The sequence below is a fragment of the Pinus tabuliformis genome, chromosome 1_1, assembly GCF_031772625.1.
Source record: "Pinus tabuliformis cultivar Carrire ecotype Pingquan chromosome 1_1, CPIR1, whole genome shotgun sequence".
NCBI classification, from domain to species: Eukaryota; Viridiplantae; Streptophyta; class Pinopsida; order Pinales; family Pinaceae; genus Pinus; species Pinus tabuliformis.
Window position 1 is genome coordinate 234,854,720 of NC_142297.1, and position 12,531 is coordinate 234,867,250.

Below are 12,531 nucleotides of genomic sequence, written 5' to 3' on the forward strand. Positions count from 1 at the left end.
ACCATAACTCAGTAATGCATGAAAGATGCATTGAATAATATTCTCAAGATGTAGATCTTAACGATGTATATGCAAATTTAAGTCATGGAAAACAAGTAGAAGAATTGTATTATTATGTTAAGGACCAAATATTGTATCATTTGGGAAATTTATGCATTCCACAAACTAAAAGAGTTAACATAATCCAGGAAGCACATACTTCTCTTATATCAGGTCATTTTCGTGTAAGTAAAACGGTTGCACAGTTGCAAAGGTTATGTTATTGGCCAAGAATGCATGAAACAATTTCTATATATATTAGAGGGTGTACCGTGTGTGCTAAAATCAAGCCCAACAATAGAAAACTAGGCTTGTACACTCCACTTCCAATTCCTACTCGTCCTTGGGAAAGTGTTTCCATGGACTTTGTTGGGGGGTTGCCAAAATCTAGAAAAGGTCATGACTATTTATATGTTATTGTGGATAGGTTCAGCAAAATGTGTATTTTAATACCTTGTAACAAGAAAATTTCAGCTGAACAAATAGCAAAGTTGTTTTTTCAGCATGTATGGGTGCATTTTGGGTTACCCACTTCCATTATATCTGATCGAGATTCCCAATTTGTTGGGAAGTTTTGGTCAAGTCTATGGGAATTAATGGACACCAGATTGAAGAAGAGCACAACATTTCATCCACAAATAGATGGCCAAATAAATGTGGTCAATAGGACAGTGATCCAGTTGCTCAGGGGCTATTACAGCAAATGTCCCAAGCTTTGGATGAACATTTGTGTTATGTGCAACATTCTTACAACCATGCCAAGCACTCTTATACACAGAGATCTCCTTTTGAGACTTGTTTTGGTCTTACACCAAAGTCTCCCTTGGATTTTGTTTTTGGAAAAGACATAGCAGTTGATGGACATAGTGATGTGGACAAAGCAACCAAGTTCATTAAACAGATCCAACAAATTCACCCGGCAGTAGACAAATAGATGGAAAGAAGCCAAGCCAAGTTTAAGGAAAGGCATGACAAACATTTTTATGGAACCAGCTCAAGAAAAGATAGAAAAGAGAGATCAACGCCTTAGAATTCAGCCTCTTCGAGGGGGTAACCTCCTTTACATTACATAAATGAACAATTCTTGGATGATTCAAATGATAAAACCTCATTTCTATATATAAGAGTCTAAGGAGTCAATATAATCCAACCGACCTAACAATAATAATATAAAGCCACAAAAATAACAATAGAGGTATTCTATGGGCACATTAATAACAATATGGGGGTCAATGGGGGCACAACAATATAAATAAGGGGTATAACTACAATAGTAATGGGGTAATCACTAGTATTATAGGGACCCAACATGCCCCTCTCCTTCAAAAAAGTGTTGTCCTCAACGCTTGAGTAGTTCTGGATACTTCTACATAAAATTCTCATCCTCCCATGTGGAATCTTCAGCGGATAAGTTCTTCCACTTGATAAGATACTCTGAAATTGATCGATTTCGTAGCTGTCGAGTTCTTGTTTCTGTGACTGCTTCCGGTTCCAATATAATTTTTCCTTCCTCGTCAAGTTCTGGCAATATTGTTTGAACTGGGAGCTTGTCGCCTATAACCTTCTTTAAACATGAAACATGGAAAACTGGGTGCAATCGAGAAGCTGCAGGAAGCTCCAATTTGTATGCCATAGTACCAATCTTTTGCAACACCTTGTACGGACCATAATACTTTGGTGATAATTTATTATCCTTCTTAGCTTGCTTGAGGGACATTTGCTTATATGGTTGTAGCCGTAGGAATACCCAATCACCTACATCAAAACTTCTTTCACTGCGATGTTGATCTGCCTGTTGTTTCATTCTATTTTGTGCCAACACGAGGTTATCCTTTAAGAGTTGGAGGACTTGTTGTTGATGTTCGATGTGATGTTCCACTGCCTGAACCTTAGAATTTTCTCTTAAATATGATGTGATGGATGGTGGTTGATACCCATAAAGTGCCATAAATGGGGTCATTTTTGTTGCTGTATGGAAGGAAGTGTTATACCACCATTCAGCCAGAGGCAACCATTTGACCCATTGTGTCTGTTTATCAGATACAAAGCAACGAAGATATCCTTCCAAACATTTGTTTACTATCTCAGTTTGCCCATCAGATTGAGGATGATAAGATGAGCTATGAGCTAACTGAGTACCAAGACAAGAAAATAATTCTGTCCAAAAATTTCCAGTGAAAATGGGATCTCTGTCACTTACAATAATCTTTGGGTTTCCATGTAGCTTTTGAATGTTTCCATAAATGCAGTAGAAACTGTACTGGCTTTAAATGGATGTGATAATGCACAAAAGTGTGCATACTTGGTAAGTCTGTCAACTACCACCATGATGACACTCTTTCCCTCAGACTTGGGTAAACCTGTGATAAAATCCATTGAAACCTCCTCCCAACGTTGGCTTGGAATGGATAAAGGTTGTAATAGACCCGGTGTCTTAATTGTTTCAACTTTATTTTGTTGGCAAACCAAACATTCCGCCACAAACTTTTGAATATCTGATTTAAGGCCATCCCAAAAAAATTCCTTCTTAACCCTGTGGTAAGTTTTTAAAAATCCTGAGTGCCCTCCTAAGGGAGAAGTGTGCAATTCCATAAGAATCTTTTGTTTTAGCTGGGAATTCTTACAGAGGTATAAGCGATCTTTGTACCATAACGAATCATTTTTCCAGCTAAATGTATCAGAAGTACTGGAATCTTGTTGTAGCTTTCGAATAAGTGCCCACACTTCTTCGTCATTCTTCCATTCCTCCCTTGCTTCGTTTATCCAATCTGGTTGGATAATAGAAATGGCGCACAACAATGCTTCCACATCCTCATCCTTTCTTGAGAGTGCATCTGCCACCACATTTTGCTTCCCTTTTTTGTAGATGATTTCAAAGTCATAACCCAACATCTTTGTGACCCACTTTTGTTGCTCTTCAGAGGATAATCTTTGTTCTAAAAAGTATTTAAGGCTATCATGATCCGTTTTTACCTTGAAGTGTCTTCCCATTAGGTAGGGTCGCCATTTCTTAAGTGCATGGAGTATTGCCAACATTTCCTTCTCATAAATAGCTTTGCTTAAAAACTTTCCCTTGATTGGACGACTTTCAAAAGCAATGGGTCTTTCATCTTGCATTAGAACAACACCAATTCCATTTCCTGAAGCATCACATTCCACAATAAAGGTTTTTGTGAAGTCCGGTGTAGCTAAGACCGGTGCTTGGCACATTGCCTCTTTAAGATGTTCAAAGGCCTTTGTTGCTTCCGGAGTCCATGAAAATGCATCTTTCTTCAATAATGTTGTTAGAGGTGCTGCTATTCTCCCATAATTCTTAACAAACTTGCGATAATACCCTGTCAACCCAAGAAATCCTCGCAGATGCTTTATGGATGTGGGGATTTTCCATTCCTTAATGGCTTTAATTTTGCTAGGGTCTACCTTAACTCCTTCATGAGATACAATATGACCCAAATATTCCACCTCCTGGACTCCAAAGAAACATTTGGATCTTTTTGCATATAATTGTTTCTCCTCCAATAGTTGTAGCACCCTGTCAACATGTTCAACATGATCCTTCCAAGACTTGCTGTAGATTAGTATATCATCAAAAAATACTAACACAAATTTTCTAAGGAATGGTTTGAAAATTGAATTCATCAAACCTTGAAATGTTGAAGGTGCATTGGTAAGGCCAAAAGGCATGACCAAAAATTCATAATGACCCTCATGAGTTCTAAATGCCGTTTTCGGAATGTCTTCAATCTTCATTCTGATTTGATGATATCCTGAACGAAGATCCAACTTGGTGAAGTAAATTGATCCATGCAATTCATCCAGTAATTCATCAATGACAGGAATGGGGAACTTATCTTTAATAGTGAGCTTGTTGAGCTCCCTATAATCCGGACACATGCGCCATGATCCATCCTTCTTGTGCACCAATACTACTGGAGCAGAGAAAGAACTTTGACTCGGTTGAATTATACCAGCCTCTAGCATTTCTGCAACCATACGTTCAATTTCACTTTTTTGGACATAGGGATATCTGTACGGCCTGATGTTTGGAGGAACACTTCCTGGAATCAGATGAATAGCATGATCATGATCACGCATAGGTGGGAGACCTTTGGGAGTCTCAAATACCTTGGAATGATTGTCCAGGACTTTTTGGAGATCTGGAGAAATAGATGATTCCAATGTGGAAACATCTAGCGAACATAATTGTGCAATTACACCTCTTTGCTCCTTTTTTAGAAGCTTTGTCATGCCATTAGAGCTGATTATCTTTCCTGGTTTCCCTGCAATACCCCTTAATTCAACTTCCTTTCCTTCCACAGAAAATTTCATGAAAAGTTCTTGAAAATTAAAAGCTATTGTACCCAAGGATTGTAGCCATTGGACTCCTAGTACAACATCAGCACCTCCCATTGGAATGGAAAGCATTGGGCTAGTCAATACATATTCTCCCATGGATAGCTTGATATTATGGCACTTTCCAGAACAATTTATTGTTCCTCCATTTGCAATCATCACTTGACACTCTGGTGCTGGATATAGGAAGCAATTCAATTCTTTTGCTACCCTACAATGAATAAAATTGTGGGTGCTTCCTGAATCAATCAACACTATTACCTTTTTCTTCTTGATTTGTCCTTCTATCTTGATGGTTTGAGGAGTGGTAATTCCCGCCAATGCATTACAAGATATGGTCGGATTTATTTTTTCTTCATCTAGGCTTTGTTCCTGGAGTATATCCTCTTCTTTTGACCTTTCTTGCTCCTTTTCTTCTTCCTCTTCACAATCTATGTAGAATAATTTCTTCTCAGCACACTTATGACCTTTTGTGTATTTGCTATCACAATTGTAACAAAGCCCTTTTGCTCTTTTTTCTTCCAATTGTTGTGGTGTCAACCTTGTAGGTTGTGGAAGACTATGGGCAACAACACTTCCGTCTTTATAGTTGTGATGGTATGCTTCCTAGTTGCCATAATTTTGCTTTCCATTTTTCTTGCTAACCTGAATGCCTTCTCTAATGAATCAGGTTCCCAAAGGCGCACATCATGTTGGATATTATCCTTTAAAGACCCTATGAACACATCAATCCTATGCTCCTCTGGAATATCTTTTACCCTTATGTTCAATTTTTGGAACTCCTCAATGTGCTCCATTATTGAACCCTTTTGTTTGAGACTTATCAATTGGCTAAAAAAAGTGTTGCTTTTTGTATCCTCATAATGTGCTATCAATTCTTCCGTAAAAATTGCCCAAGTGATAAATTGTTTACGAGAACAAAGCCATTGATACCATACAAACTGATTTGGTTCCAAATATAAAGTTGCCATACGTACCTTTTGTGTGTTTTGCACATTATTGAGATCGAAGAATTGCTCCATCTGTAATATCCATGTGGCGGGATCCTTGCCATCAAACTTCCTCATATCGATTTTTGGAACATGGTGAGTCTTCGATCCAACATTAGAGTCTATGGAATCATGATTAACATTTCTTTTGTTCTCATCATGAGTTTCCTTTAGTACTCTTTCACCCTTAGTGACCATTTCTTGTAGCAACTTATTCATATTTATCTTCAATTCTTCCATCTTATCATCCATGCCATCAATTTTAGCGTCCATGCCATTCACCTTAGCTTCCATGCCATCCATCTTAGCTTCCATGCCCTTTATCTTAGATTCCACGCCATTTATCTTAGCATCTGTTAGCTTTTGTGAGGGTGACATTTGTTGCACTTGTTCTTGTAATTTTGATATATCATGTAGCATTTCTTCCTCTTCTTCATGAGTCATGCTAGAGCTTTCAGGTTCCTTACTAGGTGTTTGCATTTTCTTTCCTCGGGGCATCAGTTACCGATAATAATGCTTTACTATGCCCTTTGAATTCCTTCAAACCAAGCTTATGCAAAAATTAAAAAAAAACTACACACCTTTTTTTCTTTGTAGAAGCCTGATATTGAATCTGATGTATCTCTGTAATTTCGAATCATCCAGTTCTAAAATTTTGACCTGTAGTAGCCTTCTATTTCCTCTTTCCAATGCCACTAGTCTGATCCAAATTGGATTCTCCAAGAAAGAGTTATGCACAATCTCCCGCAGTGACCTGATTATAGACTAGTTCAGTAGAGCGAACTTGTACGAAGTGCCACGTGTCACTGTTTCAACCTTTGACTCTAAAAAATATATAAAAGAAAACTAAAGTCCGTCCTCTTTCTGTACCTTCTTACGAAATTTCAATCCGATGCTCAAAAAGAAAGTTATGACGATTTTCCCCAGGTCACCTGTTTTGAATGTAATTCAGGAGTCTGCAAAAAGACCAACTTCCTCAGATCATATCTCCGAAAATATCACGCGAAAAGCTCTGAAATTCGGACCCAAGGTTCAGCGCCATTTCTTCTCAAATGGGTTTTTTTTTGCGACTTCTGAAACGTCACAGAAAAAATGTTATAGCAAAAATGCCATGATGACCTGTTTGGAGCAGCGAAACCCTAGAATCCAAAGCTCTGATACCAAATGTTATGAAACCAGCTCAAGAAAAGATAGAAAAGAGAGATCAACGCCTTAGAATTCAGCCTCTTCGAGGGGGCAACCTCCTTTACATTACATAAATGAACAATTCTTGGATGATTCAAATGACAAAACCTCCTTTCTATATATAGGAGTCTAAGGAGTCACAATATAATCCAGCCGACCTAACAATAATAATATAAAGCCACAAAAATAACAATAGAGGGATTCTATGGGCACATTAATAACAATATGGGGGGCAATGGGGGCACAACAATATAAATAAGGGGTATAACTACAATAGTAATCGGGTAATCACTAGTATTATAGGGACCCAACAAACATTGAATTGAGCATAGCTTCCAAGTTGGTGATCAAGTCTGGCTATACATCAGCAAAGAGAGAATGCAAGGTCAAGGAAGAAGCTGAAGCCAGTAAGGTATGGGCCTTTCAAGGTACTTGAGAAAATTGGCGAAAACACTTTTCACCTTGATTTTCCAGCTTACATGTACATCTATTCAGTAGTTAATACAGAAAGCTTGAGACTGTTTGAACCTTCATTGCTTGAAGATTCCAAAGAGAAAATTTAGTTGCCTTCTATTGATAATCTGTAGCCTGAATATCTCAATGAGTTGCAAGAAGATATAGTTCTGGATAGGAAGGTGAGAAGTACGCGTAGAGGGGATGTTGACTACCTCAGAATCAGACTCAAAGGTTCAAAACCAAGTAGTGCACGATGGATAGAGATTGGACAAGGGAGGAAGTTGCATCCTCACTTGATCGATGCTTGAAAACAACCTTTTGGTGGTCCAAAAGCTTTTCAGTGGGAAGGCATGATCCAAAATGGATCCTAAAACCCCTCTAAGTCTTCTAAAATAAATAAAAATATCACAAAGGACAGACTTTTAGAAATGGTGGATTACATTATTGGGCCTGAAAAACATGAAGAAACAATGAAAAATAGAGCTATTGGAGGTTTGAACAACGGATGCACAGGAGCCATCAGATCTGGCCGATCAATGGTCTAGATCCGATCAACATAACGACAAAATACAAGGGAGCACTTACCGAGGCCTGAGGACTATGCCATATGCAATTGTGGTATGTTGGATCGCAAAATCACATTGTGATAATATAGAGGAGTGGGGCCAACGCATATGCAACTTGTGATAAAGCCGGCCCTGATAAGTCCTATGTGTACAAATATATATATTTAGAGTTCCAGAAGAAAATGGTTTTTCTATGTAAATTTGCATTTTCATTAAATAAACAAAAAACAAAGTAAATGTGAATGGACCGATAAAATGGACCTGAAAGGGCTTATACATGTAGTGATATATATTTTTAGTTGTGTAAATGAGCAGGATTTCGGGCGGGCCTTAGGCGGTAAGTGGTATTAGACGGGCTCTGCCTGAGCCCATACACTGGTCGTGATGTGGCTTGGCACTAGAGAGAGAAAAGAACCTTTTTAGGGGGTAACCTCTGGGTGCATAAGCCACCCAAAATCAATAGCAACCGTTGTATCAACGATCAGATAGATCAATGGTGGACTTGCGATAGTGATTAAATGAAAATTCGATAGGAGTCTAGGGCAGATTCAATGATTTTTGAAGTCCGATAGAAAGAGTGTTTGTGGGTTTTTCATAATTTATATTGTATTTCTCTCTGTAACGGAGAATGACTATTCTGGGGATTTCAAAGGCACCGATGGTCCCTTCCGTTGCTGAATAGGTGGCCACCATCCCTAAAGATGTTTAGCAATGATTGCTTAACACTTTGGGGGATTTGAGTGGACAAAGGTCAAGAGCCAGAGAGCCCAGAAGAGGAAACGAATAGACAACGTTGATTGGCTTGAAAGCCACAAAATGATAGAGATAGAGGCAAGCAGTGCTGAGACAAAGAGAAAACAGAGATACAGAAGCGAGAGGGAGAGTCTGTGTACTCAGAGAAACTTGAGGGATTCAAGTAAACTACTATTGTTTTGGACCTATTGTGTTGAAATTCAAATTGAGCTCACGTTTTGTAAAACTCTACTCTTGAAGACATAATAGAGAGGTCAACACCGAAGGCTAGAGCAGGAGACGTAGCCCAAGAGTTTTGGGTGAACTCCATATTAAACTTGCTATGTTATGTGTGTTTGTCTATTATGTTTCTCGAACTGCACATTATCTATATTATTCGCAAACTTATCAATCCGTTGCACTAAGTAATATAGGAAAATCCATGCACATGAGTCTGTAATACCTTCAAAGTAATATTAAAAGTTATTAGTTTAGGGGTGAAGTTTATGGAAAAATATTACTTTTCTAAATTACATGGACTCAACAAGTTTAATGTATGATATGGTGTTCCATTTTTATTTTTTTGTAAAATTTTTGTTTTTCATCCTCACTTGTTTAATAGAATTTAGTCAATAAAAATCATTATAATTCATAATTTGATAAATTATTTTTAATTTTAATTTATTTAAAAAGGATATTTTTGGGATATTAGTTTGGATAGAAAGTAGGCTATAGTGATGTATTTATTGAATGATTGATTTATTACAAATAGATATAGTGTGGTGAGAGTGATTTAAAAAAAAAAAAAACTTATAAACTAGCCCTTTTTCAATCTTTATTTTCATTCCTTAATTGTGTGCATGCATGCACACACACATCTATGCGTGTGAAGATTTTCGGGGACTTGTATTTAATCCTCGTAACCAAAGGCAGGGATAACTGGACTATTCTCTTATCACTGTGTGAGTTGAAAGTCTATAGGAGTGATAGAGGAAAGACAACAACAATTAATAGTGCTGAGAACGAAGTACACAAGCGGGCCACACAATACTTAGCTTTTTGAGTTTCAATTAGAGTCTATTAGTTGAAAAGCATTGGTGTAATAGAACTAGATTCCCCTCAAAAGAACCATTAAGGGAGAGTGTGAGCGTGATGTTCCCTGGGAGTTCCTCGTCTAGGTGATCGAAAAAGGAGCACATCAAGGAATTCATGAGGGCGATGAGCACATGGTAGACATGGAAGTGCACCAATATAGAGAAGGCCAAGGTGACATGGAAGCCAATTACATGGAATGAGTTGAGTGAAGTGGGACGAGAATATCACTAACTCCTCCCAAAGGTAAAAGACTTACTCGCACTTTTAAAATGGGTTGGGTACAATAGTTGAGGAAGGCTAGGAAAATCATTTGATAGGACTAATTCTCAATCCTTAAAGTGTGTCTATTCGAGGATTCCTTTTGCTTATAGTGAGTACATACTTACAGTGGGTTTACGAATGAATATATATATATATATATATATATATATATATATATATATATACATATCACAAAAAATTATTGTTTCCTTTATAATATTATATTTTGTAAATGCCAAATTCTTTTCATTTATCTATAATATTATATTTTTTCTATATGAAGTCCGCGTACTTTGTATTCATAATAGAAGCTATGAACCAATGTGCCATATTTTTTTTGGTCTTTCTATCATTTTAAAAAATCTATTAATGAGTAGTCTTGTTTGGTCTCTCTATAATTTAAAAAAATATATTAAAGAACATATAATACAATATTATAAAGCAATAATTAATTTTTTGTGACACATTTTCTTTGTTGTAAACTAAGTACTTATTATTTAATATTAAGGCTGATCTCTATTATGGGTTTTTATTATTTAGATCAAAAAGTATGATTAAGTTTTTGGACATATATATGTTAATAAAGATGATGTTTACAGTGAATTGATTTTCTAATATAAAAGGTTCAATCTTCTTGAACATTAATGGATCACATAGATAGATTTAAAATAAAAATTATATTGTAATATAAAATTTATTAGTTTAGGTGTGAAGCTTATGGAAAAATATTACTTTTCCAAATTAGATGGACTCAACAAGCTCAATGTATGATATGGTCTTCCATTTTTATTTTGTTGGAAATTTTTTGAAGCTTTTCATCCTCACTTGTTTAATGGAATTTAGTCAATAAAATCATTATAATTAATAATTTGATAAATGATTTTTTAATTTTAATTTATTTAAAAAATATATTTTTGGGATATTAGTTTGGATAGAGAGCAGGCTATAGTGATGTATTTATTTAATTATTGATTTAATACAAATAGTTAGAGTGTGGTGAGAATGATTTTTCTTTAAACAAAACTTGTAAAATAGCCATTTTTCAATCTTTATTTTCATTCCTTAATTGTGCGCAAGCTCGCACACACACATAACTCTGTGTGTGAGTGTTGTTGGGGACTTGGATTCAATCCTCGTAACCAAAGGCAGGGATAACTAGACTATTCTCTTATGACTGTGTAAGTTGGAGGCTTGTAGGAGTGATAGAGGAAAGGCAACAAAAATTAATAGAGTTGAGAATGAAGTACACAAGTGGGCCACACAATACTTAGTTTTTTGAATTTCAATTAGAGTCTATCAGTTGACAAGCATTGGTGTAACAGAGCTAGAGTCCCCTCAAAAGAACCATAGGGAGAGCATGAGGGTGATGTGTCCTCCGAGTTCTTCATCCAGGTGATCGAAAAAGTATCACATCAAGGAATTCATGGGGGCGATGAGCACAAGGTGGGAGTGGAAGTTCACCAATATAGAGAAGGCCAAGGTGACATGAAAGCCAAATACATAGAATGAGTTGAGTGAAGTGGGACGAGAATACCACTAACTCCTCTCAAAGGTAAAGGACTTACTCGCACTTTTAAAATGGGTTGGGGACAATAGTTGATGAAGGCCAGGAAAATCATTTGTTAGAAATAATTCTCGTTCCTTTAAGTGTCTCTCTTGGAGGATTCACTTTTCTCAGAGTAAGTACATACTTACAATGATTTTAGCAAAATATATATATATATATATAAAAAAAAAAAATTTTTTTCCATTTTAATATTATATTTTTCTATATTAAATTTTTCTATATAAAGTTGCTATACCTTTTATTCATAATATAAGCTCTGCACTGACGTGCCATATTTTGTTTCAATGAGACTCAATCTTCATATTTGTTCATATATATATATATATATATATAGGACTCCAAGGAATGAAGATATATATATATATATATATATATATATATATATATATATAGATCTTCATTCCTTGGAGTCATATTTTATATGCTAACTATTCTTCGACTCTGTATTTGTATTGGTCACTTGAGTTATAAATATGGAAATGGAAAAGGACTCTTCACAGTGGAATGAATTGCCATTTGAATTTCAAGCGGAGATATGTGCGTGTATGCTGGTGGAATTCTTATATACTTATTGGATGATTTGAAAGAGATGGAATGACTTTTTTTCCTCAAACTGCTTCCTAACCAGGTGGACTGAGGCATCTCTCAACGGTAATCAGACTCAGCTGCTTGTGTGAAATTTTAGTATGAAGGCTCCATGCATGGCTTTCTGTTTCTACACAAGTACCTGGATTAACTCCTGCCTTGACCTTTCATTCATTAAGGATGGGTACTGGCTACGTATCATTTATTTCAAAGAATCCGTGGGAGGTCTTATCTTTGTTGGAAATATGGGACAATACTCCAGATGACTCAGCAATCCTTATACATGAATGTTCGTTGAAATTATGGCCCCATAGGCAGGTTGCTACTCGGATTACATTGTCATGGATGAGAAAGATAATGACACTACATACAAAGTTGTAGTTGTTGGGACCCTATTATTGGATGTAAATAGACAACAGTTGATGGAAATTTACGAACCGTCCCAAAAAAGATGGAAAATAGCAGGATACCTTCCAAAGAATGTATGGCTGCAAACATTTGCTAAGGTTTTTCACTGCAATGGAACATTCTACACACACTGTTTGGGGGAAGATGCGAGGGGAGATGTGGATGGTATTGAGTGTTTCACCATTCCCTTAGAGGAAGGAAGCATTTCTTCTCTGACGCCCAACACCATTCCCATGCGTTTTGCACCATTTCCTCAGAAATTGAGGAATGACATTTTACATTGGTGGATGATCAC

General features: G+C 36.5%; 1 pseudogene; it reads left to right on the forward strand.

Annotated features, from left to right (window-relative positions):
• LOC149212387 (putative proline transporter 2) overlaps positions 1-12,531 on the forward strand; it is a 116,344-nt pseudogene that overhangs the window by 1,236 nt on the left and 102,577 nt on the right.